This window comes from Salmo salar, chromosome ssa14 (genome assembly GCF_905237065.1).
Source record: "Salmo salar chromosome ssa14, Ssal_v3.1, whole genome shotgun sequence".
In the NCBI taxonomy this organism is placed as follows: Eukaryota; Metazoa; Chordata; class Actinopteri; order Salmoniformes; family Salmonidae; genus Salmo; species Salmo salar.
In genome coordinates, this window is record NC_059455.1 from 16,877,964 (window position 1) to 16,896,424 (window position 18,461).

At 42.5% G+C, this 18,461-nt stretch overlaps 1 long non-coding RNA gene across 1 annotated transcript; it reads left to right on the plus strand.

Moving 5' to 3' along the window:
- Nucleotides 1-11,723: 11,723 nt before the first annotated feature.
- On the plus strand, nt 11,724-16,725 carry LOC123726660 (uncharacterized). The gene is made up of 3 exons (XR_006758756.1): nt 11,724-12,080; nt 14,613-14,709; nt 15,619-16,725. It is a non-coding gene; the product is annotated as an uncharacterized lncRNA (long non-coding RNA).
- Nucleotides 16,726-18,461: the final 1,736 nt, after the last annotated feature.

The window sequence follows — 18,461 nt, forward strand, 5'->3', positions numbered from 1 at the left end:
GTAGCCTCGTTTCACTGCCAAAAAAGATCTGAAGGATCTGAATGTAGGATTACAGGGACTCTCAACTATATTCAATGTGGCGGACAAATTTGAGGCTATGATTAAGAAGTTGGAGCTCTTCTCTGTCTGCGTTAACAAGGACAACACACAGGTCTTTCCATTGTTGTATGATTGTTTTTGTGTGCAAATGAACTCAAGCTTATGGACAATGTCAAATGTGATATAGCGAAGCACCTGAGTGAGTTGGGTGCGCAATTACGCAGGTACTTTCCCGAAACGGATGACACAAACAACTGGATTCGTTATCACTTTCATGCCCTGCCTCCAGTCCACTTACTGATATCTGAAAAGAGAGCCTCATCGAAATTGCAACAAGCGGTTCTGTGAAAATGTTATTTAATCAGAAGCCACTGCCAGATTTCTGGATTGGGCTGCGCTCAGAGTATCCTGCCTTTTAAGACCCTGATGCCCTTTGCAACCATGTACCTATGTGAGAGTGGATTCTCGGCCCTCACTAGCATGAAAACTAAATGCAGGCACAGACTGTGTGTGCAAAAAGACTGAGACTCTCTCCAATACAACCCAACATTGCAGAGTTGCTGTATGTGCGTCCTTTCAAGCACACCCTTCTCATTAACCTGTCGTGAGTGATTCACCATTTTTGATGAACAAATAAGGTTTTATATGAAAGATGGCTAAATAAAGAGCAAAATGATTGATTATTATTATATTATTATTTGTGCGCTGGTCCTATAAGAGCTCTTTGTCACTTCCCACAAGCCGGGTTGTGACAAAAACTCACACTCATTCTTATGTTTAATAAATGTATCGTATAGTGTGTGTGTGTGTGTGTGTGTGTGTGTGTGTGTGTGTGTGTGTGTGTGTGTGTGTGTGTGTGTGTGTGTGTGTGTGTGTGTGTGTGTGTGTGTGTGTGTGTGTGTGTGTGAAAAAACAACATTTGATAGTGCGCTGACCTTGTTGCTAGAGGGGGTACGCAGCTGGAGGTTGAATGTTTGAAAGGGTACGGGACTATAAAAAGTCTGGAAACCACTGCTCTAGGTTAAGGGGAGTCATCACTGGAGTCTCAATATCTATGTCCACAGATTATATTAAAGAAAATGTGAAGGGAGGCAGAGTGATTGAGGCCAAAAGGTTGATCAGTAGGAAAGAGGGTCAAAGAAGTAAAAGCTTATCAGTGATGCTGAGGTTTGAGAAAGTCTTGCTGGGAAATGTACAGATAGGATTCCTTAGTTTCAAGGTTAGAGAATTTTTTTTCCCATATGCACTGCAGTGTTTTAAATGCCAAAAAATGGGACATGAAGCTGTTCAGTGTAACGGAATGTGTGGCGTCAAAGGACATTTTGATAATGAATAAAGTTGACTTCATAGCTTTTATTGGTAAGGTTATCAATACGACTCGGGTTGTGGAAAGCAGAAATGTCAGGTTGAAGGTTATTGTGGAGATAGCAAAAGAGAAATTGGGGGTAACAGATGTGTTACCGTTGAAATGGCTGTTGACATGCTGTTGACAGCTGGTTGTTTCAGCATGATATAGATAAAGTTTAATGGGGTTGGGGAGGGGGTTTGGTGGAGGAGGGAGGGTGTGGTAGAAGTTAGGGATTTATTATTATATATATATTTTTTTCATGGTAGTACAGAATTTGGAAGATCATGATTGATCATACAATCCAGCACAGTAGGTGGCAGCATGCACTTTAAACGTTTGTTTGCGGACCGCCATGATATCATAGAAGAAGAAGAGCTTTTGCAGCAGTGCTTAAAGTTGACAATCTAGGTGATGAATGTAAGGAAGAAAATATAAGAATGCATGAAGATGTATAGCGTAAGAAGTGGGATTCTGGAGAATGACTGGATGCTGGATTAACCATGTTTGAAATAATGAGGACTTTGGAGGGGTGTGGTTTTACTGCTCCAGGTGAGGATCCATTATGCTACATTATGTTTAAACATCTGCCTACAGAAGGTTTGGGAACGATTTGAGTTTATGTAACAAAATATGGAGGACAGGAGAGCTACCATCGGGATGGAAACATGCTGTGGTTTTGCCTTTTGTGAAGCCTGGTAAAGATCCATCCAGTCCTGCTAGTTATAGACCTATTGCACTTACATCAAATCTCTGTAAGTTAATGGAACAGTTTATTGTAGGCAGATTGGTGTATTATCTTGAACATAGGGGTCTAATAAGTCCATACCATAGTGGATTCAGAAATGAAGGACTACCCTTGATGCATTAGTTAAAGTTAGTACTGAGGTGACCAAAGCTTTGGTAATGAAGGAAGTGATTTAAATAGTATATTTTGATATTGAAAAAGCATATGATACAATGTGGCGGGAAGGGCTACAGATTAAATTGAATGGAATGGGTATTAGTGGGAGAATGTATAACTGGATTATGGATTTCTTGTTTGACCGAACCTTCCAGGTCAGGTTGGGATTGGAGTTATGAAGAGAATATGAGGTGGAAAATGGAACTCCACAGGGTAGTGCTGTTAGTCCTATCTTATTCACATTGATGATTAATAATTTTGGGGAGGATATTGGACAGGGTATAGGGGTGGCGTTATATGCAAATGATGCTGCCATTTGGAAAAGGGGAAGGAATATTCCTTATGTAATGGAGAAAATGCAAGGTGTTGTTGTAGCAGTAGGTCCTTAACTTCAAAACCCATGATATCTTTATCAAAATCTTGCCACACGTTGTTCGCTAACAAAAAGATTAAGGAAGATGTCAGTCTTCAATTATATGGAGAACGAATGGAAAGGGTAACAGAATTTAAATATTTGGGGCTATGATTTGACGAAAAGCTGGAGACATATTACATGTATTGAGACTAAATGTAAGAAAGTATTAAATCTTATGAGGTCAATAGTTGGGCATGATTGGCGGGCAGATAGGCAATCGTTACTGAATATTTATCGGACTTTGATAAGATTGTCCATATATTTTATGGGTGCTTTTTATTTTTAAAAAATTATTTTTTTATTTAACCTTTATTTGTATATGGTTCTGCGGGTTTTACATCACTGTTGTGCCATGATAGGATGCAAGCTAGGGCACTCAGGATGTGTGATGGTGCATTTAAAACTACATCGGTTCAGGCTTTACAAGTAGGCTTTACAGTACATCACTGGGGCTAAGTTGCCTGCCATCAAAGACCTCTACACCAGGCGGTGTCAGAGGAAGGCCCTAAAAATTGTCAAAGACCCCAGCAGTTTTTACCCCCAAGCCATAAGACTCCTGAACAGGTAATCAAATGGCTACCCGGACTATTTGTGTGCCCCCCTTTAACCATATCTACATTTACATACTACCTCAATCAGCCTGACTAACCGGTGTCTGTATGTAGCCTCGCTACTTTTATAGCCTCGCTACTGTATATAGCCTGTCTTTTTACTATTGTTTTATTTCTTTACCTACAGTGAGGGAAAAAAGTATTTCAACCCCTGCTGATTTTGTACGTTTGCCCACTGACAAAGAAATGATCAGTCTATAACTTTAATGGTAGGTTTATTTGAACAGTGAGAGACAGAATAACAACAAAAAATCCAGAAAAACACATGTCAAAAATGTTATAAATTGATTTGCATTTTAATGAGGGAAATAAGTATTTGACCCCCTCTGAATCAGAAAGATTTATGGCTCCCAGATGTCTTTTATACAGGTAACGAGCTGAGATTAGGAGCACACTCTTAAAGGGAGTGCTCCTAATCTCAGTTTGTTACCCGTATAAAAGACACCTGTCCACAGAAGCAATCAATCAATAAGATTCCAAACTCTCCACCATGGCCAAGACCAAAGAGCTCTCCAAGGATGTCAGGGACAAGATTGTAGACCTACACAAAGCTGGAATGGGCTACAAGACCATCGCCAAGCAGCTTGGTGAGAAGGTGACAACAGTTGGTGCGATTATTCGCAAATGGAAGAAACACAAAAGAACTGTCAATCTCCCTCGGCCTGGGGCTCCATGTAAGATCTCACATCGTGGAGTTGCAATGATCATGAGAACGGTGAGGAATCAGCCCAGAACTACACAAGAGGATCTTGTCAATGATCTCAAGGCAGCTGGGACCATAGTCACCAAGAAAACAATTGTTAACACACTACGCCGTGAAGGACTGAAATCCTGCAGCACCCGCAAGGTCCCCCTGCTCAAGAAAGCACATATACATGCCAGTCTGAAGTTTGCCAATGAACATCTGAATGATTCAGAGGACAACTGGGTGAAAGTGTTGTTGTCAGATGAGACCAAAATGGAGCTCTTTGCCATCAACTCAACTCGCTGTGTTTGGAGGAGGAGGAATGCTGCCTATGACCCCAAGAGCACCATCCCCACCATCAAACATGGAGGTGGAAATATTATGCTTTGGGGGTGTTTTTCTGCTAAGGGGACAGGACAACTTCACCACATCAAAGGGACGATGGACGGAGCCATGTACCGTCAAATCTTGGGTGAGAACCTCCTTCCCTCAGCCAGGGCATTGAAAATGGGTCGTGGATGGGTATTCCAGCATGACAATGACCCAAAATACATGGCCAAGGCAACAAAGGAGTAGCTCAAGAAGAAGCACATTAAGGTCCTGGAGTGGCCTAGCCAGTCTCCAGACCTTAACCTGTTAGGGCTAGGGGGCAGTATTGACACGGCCGGATAAAAAACGTACCCGATTTAATCTGGTTACTACTCCTGCCCAGTAACTAGAATATGCATATAAATATTGCCTTTGGATAGAAAACACCCTAAAGTTTCTAAAACGGTTTGAATGGTGTCTGTGAGTTTAACAGAACTCATATGGCAGGCCAAAACCTGAGAAGATTCCGTGCAGGAAGTGGACTGTCTGACAAGTTGTGTTTCATCTTGGCTCTTTTTATTGAAGACTGAGGATCTTTGCTATAACGTGACACTTCCTACGGCTCCCATAGGCTCTCAGAGCCCGGGAAAAAGCTGAACGATATCGAGGCAGCCTCTGGCTGAAACACTTTATCGCGTTTGGCAAGTGGCCGATCAGAGTACTATGGGCTTAGGCGCGTGCCCGAGTCGACCCCATGCTTTATTTTCTTTCGTCTGTTTACCTAAACGTAGATTCCCGGTCGGAATATTATCGCTTTTTTATGAGAAAAATTGCATAAAAATTGATTTTAAACAGCGGTTGACATGCTTCGAAGTACGGTAATGGAATATTTACAAATTTTTGGTCACGAATTGCGCCATGCTCGTCACCCTTATTTACCCTTTCGGATAGTGTCTTGAACGCACGAACAAAACGCCGCTATTTGGATATAACTATAGATTATTTTGAACCAAACCAACATTTGTTATTGAAGTAGAAGTCCTGGGAGTGCATTCTGACAAAGACAGCAAAGGTAATAACATTTTTCTTATAGTAAATCTGACTTTGGTGAGTGCTAAACTTGCTGGGTGTCTAAATAGCTAGCCCTGTGATGCCGGGCTATCTACTGAGAATATTGCAAAATGTGCTTTCACCGAAAAGCTATTTTAAAATCGGACATATCGAGTGCATAGAGGAGTTCTGTATCTATAATTCTTAAAATAATTGTTATGCTTTTTGTGAACGTTTATCGTGAGTAATTTAGTAAATTCACCGGCAGTGTTCGGTGGGAATGCTAGTCACATGCTAGTCACATGCTAATGTAAAAAGCTGGTTTTTGATATAAATATGAACTTGATTGAACAAAACATGCATGTATTGTATAACATAATGTCCTAGGGTTGTCATCTGATGAAGATCATCAAAGGTTAGTGCTACATTTAGCTGTGGTTTGGGTTTATGTGACATTATATGCTAGCTTGAAAAATGGGTGTCTGATTATTTCTGGCTGGGTACTCTGCTGACATAATCTAATGTTTTGCTTTCGTTGTAAAGCCTTTTTGAAATCGGACAGTGTGGTTAGATTAACGAGAGTCTTGTCTTTAAAATGGTGTAAAATAGTCATATGTTTGAAAAATTGAAGTTTTTGCATTTTTGAGGAATTTGAATAACGCGCCACGGGATTACACTGGCTGTTGAGTACCTAGCCCATAGAGGTTAATCCCATAGAAAATCTGTGGAGGAAGCTGAAGGTTCGAGTTGCCAAACGTCAGCCTCGAAACCTTAATGACTTGGAAAAGATCTGCAAAGAGGAGTGGGACAAAATCCCTCCTGAAATGTGTGCAAACCTGGTGGCCAACTACAAGAAACGTTTGACCTCTGTGATTGCCAACAAGGGTTTTGCCACCAAGTACTAAGTCATGTTTTGCAGAGGGGTCAAATACTTATTTCCCTCAATAAAATGCAAATAATTTTATAACATTTTTGACATGCGTTTTTCTGGATTTTTTTGTTGTTATTCTGTCTCTCGATGTTCAAATAAACCTACCATTAAAATTATAGACTGATAATTTCTTTGTCAGTGGGCAAATGTACAAAATCAGCAGGGGATCAAATACTTTTTTCCCTCACTGTACTTATTGTTCACCTAATACCTTTTTTGCACTATTGGTTAGAGCCTGTAAGTAAGCATTTCACTGAATACAACACCTGTTGTATTCGGCGCACGTGACAAATAAACTTTGATTTGATTTGAGATACTGGGGAAATGCCACTATCCCTTTGAAGAGTTAAGGTAACCCTGGCGTACTGGGCAAGACTGAAGGGTAGTACGGTAGGTCATTCTACACTAACAGTATTGGAAGACTGCTGGAAATATGCACGATATCAAAAGAGGGGTTTTGGCCCAGAGATTGGAAAAGGTATTGATGAATATGGACTCAGAGATATTGTAATAAGGCCATCTGTGTCAATAGGAAATGTGCCATTGTGGTTTTATTCAAGACCACGTGTTGATCTTAGCCTAACAGAAGAAAAGAAACAGAGGTGTGAAGAAGACAGGAGCAGGTGTATTTATGCAGGTGTATTTCCTGAGCTCGATGTTAATCTATGCAACCGACTGACAAATGTATCTGTATACTTAACAGAAATGGTTGCGATTGTTGTTGGATTGCAATGGATAGAGCGGGTGCAACCAAGAAGACTAGTAATGTTTCAGACTCTGCATCAGTTTTGTGTAGTTTAACATCTGGAAAGTTAGAACGTAAGGATGTATGCTTACAAATAGTGATGCTGTTGTTGTGGTTACAAAGAAATGGTATTGAAATTCAGTTCTGTTGGATTCCGGGGTGGTAATTCCAACATTACTGTCAATGTTTGGCGTTGTTGACTATATCCAAATAGGTGAATATGGGGGACTTTACACGCAGGCATACACACACACACACACACACAGACCTACAGTATTTGACTATTTTCTCCGGTCTGTTTGTGTAGCGTTCATGGTGGGCCAGTGTGGGATGTACCAGTCCATAGCCATGTTCATAGTGGCATACCTCATCAGTATGACTGTTCTGTCTGTCAGTGCCATCCCCAGCGGGGCTCTGGATGCTGGCTGCACCTACTGTGTCCTTAGCACCACTGATCTTGGACCAGGTGTTGCCTGCTGAATACTGGTGGTCTCTGCTCTATGGCACGGCCATTCTTCTCTGCCTCTTCTGTCGGGTAAGATACTTTTCTCTCTCCCCTCTGCTTCCTTAGAGGCATGCTGGAAACTCCCTAGCCCGTACACACTGGGAGAAAGGAAAGAGAAATATGACGCAGTGTGTCTCTTCCTAGGGATGCATTATACCCTATTTCCTATATAATGTACTACATTTTGTTTGCAAACTATACATGATGACATCTACATATACTGTCATTTCACATCTATGCCAAGGACATCTTCCTAATTTTCAATAATCGTCATGTCGGTCCTGGCCACCTTCATCCTCAGTTTCTTTGCTGTGGGCCCGCGGGACATTACGCTGCCCTACGCTCCTGGTGCCAACGCTACCACAGGCCTGGGCACTGCCAACTTCACTGATCATTGCCTGGCAACCCTGAGGGACAACCTGTGGGGGGAGTATAGGATGTTTTGTTGGGGTGTGGTGGCATGTCAGGGGTTGGGCTATGTAGAGGTCTGGTGAACATCTTTTGAGCATATCCATCAAAAGTACCTAAACGCCATTTTCACTAGGGCTGCATCCCAAATCCACCCAAGATCAGGACAACGTTCAGTTGCCAAACATTCTTGAACATTGCAGATAGAAATGCCATGAATAGAGCTGACGTGATTCCTTATTCTAAATATGAGGCATGTTTGATCTACATAGCCTATTTCTATCTGAACGTTCCAAATTGTTCAATTCTACAGAACGCACCCCAGAATTGGGCTGCCTGTGTAAACGCAGCCATAATAGTTCAGAAATCCAAATCAGCGACATCTTGGCTTTGGAGATTGTCTTGTTAGAGGTTAATGTATTCTGTGATCTCTTCTCCTCTCCCAGCTGACTACACAGTAGACTACACCACAGGCACCATGATGACCTTTCCACTGTGTTTGCTGTCATGTTCAACGGCTGTACAGGCATCATAACTAGCTCTAACATGTCAGGTGAGAGGGCAGACATTGGCGGAAGTTCAGCGTACATGATGTGTGTGTTTGTGAGTGTTTTAGCAGACCTGAGTTCAAATGCTATTTAGAGTTTTTCAATTACTTTCAAGGACATTTGGAAGTTGGTATTTAGATATGTTTTTTATTTGAGAAGACAAGTAGTTGAGTATATGAATGTATTTGGAAATGCACTTGGAAAGTATTTTAAAATACTCCAATACACTAACTCAAATACTCCCTTGCATTTAACCAGGTACTTGAAAATAGTATTTAAAATAAGTATTTGAAAATACTATAAAATAGTAAGCTATTTATAGGAAATTATTTGAAAATACTTCCAATAGAAGTAGTTGATTTGGCCAGCCTGGGGCCACATTATTTGAAAGTACTTAAATACACCGAATATAAGTATTTAAATAACAAATGCTCAAATACATTTTTTTTTTTAAACCAGGTCTGATGTTTAGACATAACATTTTGTCACTGAAGCCATTTCTATTACACACTGAGTGTACAAAACATTGGGATCACCTGCTCTTTCCATGACATAGGCTGACCAGGTGAATCCAGGAGAAAGCTATGGTCCCTTATTGATGTCACTTGTTAAATCCACTTCACTTAGTGTAGATGAAGGGAAGGAGACAGGTTAAATACGGATTTTCAAGCATTGAGACATGGATTGTGTATGTGTGCCATTCAGAGGGTGAATGGGCAAGACAAAAGATTCAGTGGCTTTGAACGGCATATAGTAGTAGGTGCCAGGGGCAATGGTTTGTGGCAAGAGTTTTCCGTGTGTATCAAGAATGGTTCACCACCCAAAGGACATCCAGCCAACTTGACACAACTGTGGGCCAGCATCCCTGTGGAACGCTTTCGAATCCTTGTAGAGTCCACGCCCCGATGAATTGAGGCTGTTCTGAGGGCAAAAGGGGTGCAACTCAGTATTAGAAAGGTGTTCCTAATGTTTTGTACACTCAATGTGTCTGTGTTTTTATCTCTCGCACTCTCATTCAGCAGATGCTTTTTTCCAAAATGACTTATTCATGCGTGGACTCTCTCCTCTCTCTCTTACTCCAGGGGACCTGAAGAGCCCAAGCTACTCTATCCTCAGGGGAACCCTGACAGCAGTCATCTTAACCTTCATCTCCTACAGTATTCCTGCTCAGCCTGCTGGTGGCCTACTCCTGTGACCGGTCAGCACACACGCGCACACACAGGCTTACACACAAGCACATACAGTGGCAAGATAAAGTATGTAAACCCTTTGGAAATACCTGGATTTCCTCTTAAATTGGTCATAAAATTTGATCTGAGCTTCATCTAGGACACAACAATAGACAAACAGTCTGCTTAAACTAATAACACACACAATTATACATTTTCATGTCTTTATTGAACACACCGTGTAAACATTCACCGTACAGGGTGGAAAAGTATGTGAACTCTTGGATTTTATAACTGGTTGACCCTCCTTTGGCAGCAATAACCTCAACCAAATGTTTTCTGTAGTTGCGGATCAGACTTGTGCAACGGTCAGGAGGAATTTTGGTCCATTCCTCTTTACAAAACTGTTTCAGTTAAGCAATATTCTTGGGATGTCTGGTGTGAGCTGCTCTCTTGAGGTCATGCCACTGCGTCTCAATCGGGTTGAGGTCAGGACTCTGACTGGGCCACTCCAGAAGGCGTATTTTCTTCTGTTGAAGCCATTCTGTTGATTTACTTCAGTGTTTTGGGTCATTGTCCTATTGCATCACCCAACTTCTGTTGAGCTTCAATTAGCAGACAGAAAGCCTTACATTCTCCTGCAAAATGTCTTGATAAACTTGGGAATTTATCTTTCCGTCAATGATAGCAAGCTGGCCAGGCCCTGAGACAGAAAAGCAGCCCCAAACCATGATTCGGTCCTGTGTGGCTCAGTTGGTAGAGCATGGTGTTTGCAACGCCAGGGGTGTGGGTTTGATTCCCACGGGGGACCAGTACGGAGGAAAAAATTATGAAATGTATGCATTCACTACTGTAAGTCGCTCTGGATAAGAGTGTCTGCTAAATGACAAAAACAAAAAAAAATGTAATTCTCTCTCCACCATACTTTACAGTTGGGATGCGGTTGGTGTGCTGTGCCTTTTCTTCTTCACACATAGTGTAGTGTGTTCCTTCCAAACAGCTCAACTGTAGTTTCATCTGTCGACAGAATATTTTGCCAGTAGTGCTGTGGAACATCCAGGTGCACTTTTGGCTTCTTCTGTGTTGTCCTCCCATGAACACCATTCTTGTTTAGTGTTTTACGCATCGTAGACTCGTCAACAGAGATGTTAGCATGTTCCAGAGATTTCTGTAAGTCCTTAGCTGACACTCTAGGATTCTTCTTAACCTCATTAGGCATTCTGCGCTGTGCTCTTGCAGTCATCTTTGCAGGACGGCCACTCCTAGGGAGAGTAGCAAGAGTGCAGAACTTTCTCCATTTATAGACAATTTGTCTTACCGTGGACCGATGAACATCAAGGCTTTTAGAGATACTTTTGTAACCCTTTACAGCTTTATGCAAGTCAACAATTCTTAATCTTAGGTCTTCTGAGATCTTTTGTTCGAGGCATGGTTCACATCAGGCGACGCGTCTTGTGAATAGCAAACTCAAATTTTGTGACTATTTTTTATAGGTCAAGGCAGCTCTAACCAACATCTCCAATCTCGTCTCATTGACTGGACTCCAACTTAGCTGACTCCTGACTTCAATTAGCTTTTGGAGAAGTCTTTAGACTAGGGGTTCACATACTTTTCCAACCTACACTGTGAATGTTTAAAGGACGTATTCAAAATAGAGAAAAATACAATAATGTGTTTGTTATTAGTTTAAGCCCACTATTTGTCTATTGTGACCTAGATGAAGATCAGATCAAATTTGATGACCAATTTATGCAAAAAATCCTGATAATTCTAAAGGGTTCACATACTTTTTCTTGCCACTGTACGTATGTACATATATGCAGACACCTGTTCACACACAACTGCATACAAGCATGCACACACACGCCAGCATGTTTGTTTACTTGGCAGTGGTAATTACATGATCAGGTAACACGATTATGGCAAGCCACACAGACTTGAGATGGTTAACCATGGGTAAAGAAACCAAAGGCATCCTTCCAAAGGTTTATACTGTGCATTCGGAAAGTATTCAGACCCCTTGACTTTTTCCACATTTTGTTGCGTTGTGGCAAATGAAGCAAAAAAGGCTACGTCAGAGACACCGCCCCAAGAGGAGGAGTCTGCCAGTGCGGAAGAGATGTGGCTGGCAGTACTAAGGGACCTGCAGCTGGAGTAACAACCCGGAAACAAGAAACCGTAGCCCCATAGCTAAAAGATAATATAACCAAGTGCTTAGCGTTTTTAAAGGTTAACTATGGCTTAGAATGTACAGAGACTGGGACCCGCTACTACAGAGGAAAGTACAAAAGAGAGCCCAACCCAAAGGGGGGCACTTCTTCTGGATCAACTGAGACTTAGACAGACTCAGAGAACGGGGATCCTCGAAATTGTATTTACACTGGGTAGTTACTACGGACCGAGACAGTGGACCAAGGTAACTAAAACTTCTACTATACTCTAGAGCATTTGGATTCACGAGGAACTTTAGTCTGAGACCTGTGGGTGAAAAGATTTGTCGTACATCTCGTGACCCCTGATCGCCCTCATGGGCGAGATAGGACCTTGAGTCGACACTTCATAATAGAACCTATAAGGTCAGGCCAAAGCATTCCAGAGTGATAAGACCCTCATACTGTAGTAGGCAGTAAAAGGTATAGATAACATCTGAACTAGTTACAGAGTTGAAAAGGAATAACATAGTAAGTTAACATCCCATAAGGATAACAACTGATTTGTACTTCTCCTCGAGCGGGTCACCATCTCTATAAGGTAATTGATGATTTACTATTGCATTTTAGTCAACTGGTATTAATATAGGAAAAGTGTGGGCCATTAGGCCATGGTGTAATAATTTATGTTTTTGAAACTGTGATAACCTGTAACCCATATTGCAAACCTTAAATAAATACATCAGAAACTAGGCCCTGAACCCTAACAGGGAGAGAACGCCTTTGACACTCCCTGCGCAGGCTAAGGCCTAGTTTCTTTTATAAAGCTTTATATTGAGATGACTAGACATTGGTTCATTATAAAGTTTAAGACTAAGCATTGAGAGTTCCTCATCCCTTATCGGGGGATGATCGACGGATCCATATTGTAAATCGGAGAAATAACTCTGTGAATAAGGTGGAACATACTCATACAGTAAAACAAGGTACAACACAGTAACAGTACAAAGAACTAGAAAGTAATACGACCAGGAGCAGTAAGTACGTTAAAACTATATACTCTAAGGCACCCAAACAGAAGGAATCGGACGAGCGAAGGTAACAGCACCGGATAAAGGGAGTACGATAATAACCAAACCAGGCAGGTCCGGCGTGTCTGTGAGTCTCTAGTTACCAGAAGACGTAAGAAGGAGGGATAAAACCCTCCATCCGCCACTAAGCCCTTCGGGTAAAGTGGATACCACGACAACGTTATAGCCTTATTCTAAAATTGATTGAATAAATTGTTTTCCTCATCAATCTACACACAATAGACCATAATGACGAAGCAAAAACAGGTTTCTAGACATTTTTGCAATAAAAAAAAAACAGATACCTTATTTACATAAGTATTCAGACCCTTGGCTATGAGACTCGAAATTAAGCTCAGGTGCATCCTGTTTCCATTGATCATCCTTAAGATGTTTCTACAACTTGATTGGAGTCCACCTGTGGTAAATTCAATTGATTGGACATGATGTGGAAAGGCAAACACCCTTCTATATAAGGTCCCACAGTTGACAGTGCATGTTAGAGCAAAAACTAAGCCATGAGGTCGAATGAATTGTCCGTAGAGCTCCGAGACAGGATTGTGTCGAGGCACAGATCAGGGGAAGGGTACCAAAACATTTCCGTACCATTGACGGTCCCCAAGAACACAGTGGCCTCCATCACCAAGAGTCATCCTAGAGCTGGCCGCCCGGCCAAACTGAGCAATCGGGAGAAGGGCATTCGTCAGGGAGGTGACCAAGAACCTGATGGTCACTCTGACAGAGCTCCAGAGTTCCTCTGTGGAGATGTGAGAACCTTCCAGAAGGAAAACCATCTCTGCAGCACTACACCAATCAGGAACTTATGGTAGAGTAGCCAGACGGAAGACATTCCTCAGTAAAAGACACTTGACAGCCCGCTTGGAGTTTGCCAAAGTGCTCCTACAGGACTGTCAGACCATGAGAAACAAGATTCTCTGGTCTGATGAAACCAAGATATAACTCTTTGGCCTGAATGCCAGGCATCACGTCTGGAGGAAACCTGGCATCATCTCTACAGTGAAGCTTGGTGGTGGCAGCATCATGCTGTGGGGATGTTTTTCAGCGTCAGGGACTGGGAGACCAGCCAGGATCGTGGGAAAGATGAACCAAGTAAAGTACAGAGAGATCCTTGATGAAAACCTGCTCCAGAGCGCTCGGGAACTCAGACTCGGGCAAGGTTCTGACACACGGGTGTATCTTGGTGGTTGCAAGGATAAACCCAAGAAACCCACATCAAACCACACCCCCAAGTCACCTCATATTTGGCTTTGGGACAAGTCTCTTAATGTCCTTGAGTGGCCCAGCCAGAGCCCGGACTTGAACCCGATCGAACACCTCTGGAGAGACCTCAAAATAGCTGTGCAGTAACACTCCCCATCCAACCTGACAGAGCTTGAGAGCATCTGCAGAGAAGAATGTGAGAAACTCCCCAAATACAGGTGTGCCAAGCTTGTAGCGTCATACCCAAGAAGACTCGAGGATGTAATTGCTGCCAAAAGTGCTTCAAAAGTAAACGGTCTGAATACTTATGTAAATGTGATATTTCAGTTTTTTTGTGTTTGTTTTATCATTATGGGGTGGTGTGTGCAGATAGATGAGGGGGGAAAAAAACGATTGAATCAATTTTTGAATAAGGCTGTAACGTACCAAAAAGTCAAGTTGTCTGAAAACTTCTCGAATGCACTGTATCTATCTGTGGTGTAGTGATAATGTACCCCTCTCTCCCAGTCATCTTCTCCAGAGGGACTACAGTCTCCTGGGGGACATCAACGTGAGGGGCCCCCTGGTTACAGTGGGGGTGTACTCCTCTACCCTGTCTGCTGCCGTAAGTAACCTTATAGGGGCCTCCCACATCCTCTGAGCACTCCCTAGGGACAACCTGGCGAGTAGTAAGGCTGAAATAACCTCAAGTCTGCACGTCTTGATTGACACCATCTCCCTCAAAGGTTCTTATATCATTCTATTCTGGTATTCTGTCTCAGCTGTTTGGAGCTTTGCATGTCCACATAGGTGAAAAACCATTCCTAAATCTCAGTTTTGGAAGTTACTAACTTTATGACCAAAGTTATCCTATTTACACTTTTGAGTCCATTTTGGCACTAGCATTTATGTTTAAGACTACTATCGATCAGCCAGGCTCTCATCTTCCACCAGGTACTACACACACATACAGGAGCACGCCAAAAATGCACACACAGGTGTACACATTGACACTCTTGCACATTGTGAAGGAGTGGCCTTTCCTGATTTGACCTCGGTTTTCATCGATGCTCAGTTAAATAAAGGTTAAATTAAAAATGTAAATGTAGTATTGCAAGCGGCCATGACCGAAGGCAAACGAGTTGTCTTTGGAGTGTGGTTTCATGTGGGTGTTTTTTGGGGTATGTCTTTGCCATTCAATCACACCAAATGAGGGCTAATTCAGTTCTATGTGTGGGTTAAAGTAGAGGGAAGGATTCTACAACACCTTGTTACCCATGAGCATTATCAAGTAATGTAGCTAGCAAGCTAGTGTAACCAAATCACTGTCACATACAACACCAGGCACAGTCTCAAGTTTGACGGTTGACAGCATGCAGAACTTGCAGCTAGCGTTGGATTTAATCTATATCTTGGCCATCTGAACTTTAAGGAAGCCCATTTTCACTAGAGTAGCTATTTCCCAATCAATGTGTGCATTGCATATCAAGCTGATACACTGTGTTGTCTGGGGAATTCATTTTGCATGGACCAGTGCGCTGGGTGGAGGGAGTTTGCTCATTATCAACCATTCCATCGGTCCTCCTAAGGAGAGGTCTCCACTCGCCTGCGGCACCAGGCCATGCAAAGCGAACTCGCCCAGTCTTTTCCCAGAAAACACGGCACCACCACCAAGAAAGATCTGGGAGAGAAATATCTCTGGATGAGATGACAGAAACAGTATAAGTCAAGAGAAACTTTGACCAACTCCAGCGCAGCTCCAAGATCCATTTGCAGCCCTTGAGCAGAGCTGCCAACCATCAAACACTTCAAGCCGTCACGGCTGGGGGAAAGTCAGTGGCCATAAGAACAGAACTGTGGACAAAGTGGAATAAGAAGGCCAAATCTCTATGGGCACATAAAACAAGAAGGCCAGTAACCTAGTGTCCTTTTCACACACTCGGCCCACTAAAGGAATCAGGGAGGTAATAAGAGCGGTGCCCTGACATTTTAAAACAGACACTTCACTGACCGGGAGTCCATTTCAAAGGCCATTTGGCTTTGCAAAAAAAGGAATGGTTTGTTGACTGAAGTTACAGAGGTTTTCTAGAGAAGCTATTTGGGAAATGTGTGTTTAATTGATCTACGGACTGGCTTTGTTCCATTCTGCTTTATTGGTATCTTTATCAATTTTGACGGACCGATATGCTCGGGGTATTATGCAGCCCCAATGTCATCCATTTGTTCCTTTAAGTACTTGATTGGTTCACTGCTCTTATTTTTACATGTTTCATATAGCAGGCACTCTTATTCAGAGCAACTTACAGGAGCAATTAAGGTGAAGTGCCTTGCTCAAGGGCACCACATCACCAGGAATTAAAACCAGTAACCTTTTGTTTACCAGCCCAACGCTCTTAACCACTAGGCTATTACTGCACAGTACAATACAATCTGGAAAACTGTGCCCGCTCATTTGGCCTTTTTTGGGGGGCTTCTCAAGAAATGCTGGCGGCCATGACAGAAGCCAAACATGAGTTGGCTTGGGGGTGTGGTTTGATATGTGTTTATTGGCTGGTGCGGCTGGCTTCCGGGTTAAGCGGGCATTGTGTCAAGAAGCAGCATGGCTTGGCTGGGTTGTGTTTCGGAGGACGCACGGCTCTCGACCTTCACCTCTTCTGAGTCTGTACGGGAGTTGCAGCGATGGGAAGAAGGAAAGAAAATGACTTGTTGCAGATAAAAATCAGTGCGTGATTTCCCCTCATCAATCTACACACATTACCCCATAATGACAAAGCAAAAACAGGTTTTTAGATATTTTGGCAAATTTATTTTACAATTTAAAAAAAATATTATGTCACATTTACATAAGTATTCAGATTCTTGACTCAGTACTTTGTTGAAGCACTTTTGGCAGCAATTACAGCCTCAAGTCTTCTTGGGTATGATGCTACAGGCTTGGGACACCTGTATTTGGGGAGCATCACTGCACAGCTATTTTCAGGTCTCTGCAGAGATGTTCAATCTGGGTTCAAGTTCGGGCTCTGGCTGGGCCACTCAAGGACATTTAGAGACTTGTCCTGAAGCCACTCCTGCATTGTCTTGGCTGTGTGGTTAGGGTCGTTGCACTATTGGAAGGTGAACTTGCACCCCAGTCTGAAATCCCGAGCGCTCTGGAGCAGATTTTCATCAAGGATCTCTCTGTACTTTCTTCAGATTATTTTTCCCTCGATCCTGGCTGGTCTCCCAGTTCCTGCCGCTGAAAAACACCCCCACAGCATGATGCTTCACTGTAGGGATCGTGCCAGGTTTCCTCCAGACGTGACGCTTGGCATTCAGGCTAAAGTGTTCAATCTTGGTTCCCATCAGACCAGAGAATCTTGTTTCTCATGGTCTGAGAGTCTTTAGGTGCCTTTTGGCAAACTCCAAGCGGGCTGTCATGTGCCTTTTACTGAGGATTGGCTTCCGTCTAGCCACTCTACCATAAAGGCCTGATTGGTGGAGTGCTGCAGAGATGGTTGTCCTTCTGAAAGGTTCTTCTATCTCCACAGAGGAACTCTAGAGCTCTGTCAGAGTGACCATCAGGTTCTTGGTCACCTCCCTGACCAAGGCCCTTCTCCCTCGATTGCTCAGTTTGGCCAGGTGGCCAGCTCTAGGAATAGCCATTTAAGAATGATGGAGGCCACTGTTCTTGGGGACGTTCAATGCTGCAGAATTGTTTTGGTACCCTTCCCCAGATCTGTGCCTCGAAACAATGCTGTCTTGGAGCTCTATGGACAATTCCTTTGGCCTCATAGCTTGGTTTTTGCGCCTAGCAAAGGGTCTGAATACTTACATGAATATGTTATTTCTGGTACACACATACACACAGTACAAGTCAAACGTGTGGACACACTTATTCATTCAAGGATTTTTCTTTATTTTTACTATTTTCTACATTGTATAATAATAGTAAAGACATCAAAACTATGTAATAACACATATGGAATCATGTAGTAACCAGAAAGTGTTAAACAAATCAAAATATATTTTATATTCTTCAAAGTAGGCACCCTTTGCCTTGATGACATCTTTGCACACGCTTGGTATTCTCTCAACCAGCTTCATGAGGTAGTCACATGGAATGCATTTCAATTAACAGGTGTGCCTTGTTAAAAGTTAATTTGTGGAATTTATTTCCATCTTTATGCATTTGAGCCAATCAGTTGTGCTGTGGCAAGGTAGGGGTGGAATACAGAAGATAGCCCTATTTGGTAAAAGACCAAGTCCATATTATGGCAAGAACAGCTCAAATAAGCAAAGCAGAACAACAGTCCATTACTTTAAGATATGAAGGTCAGCTAATCCGGAAAATTTCAAGAACTTTAAAAGCCATCAAGCACTATGATGAAACAGGCTCTC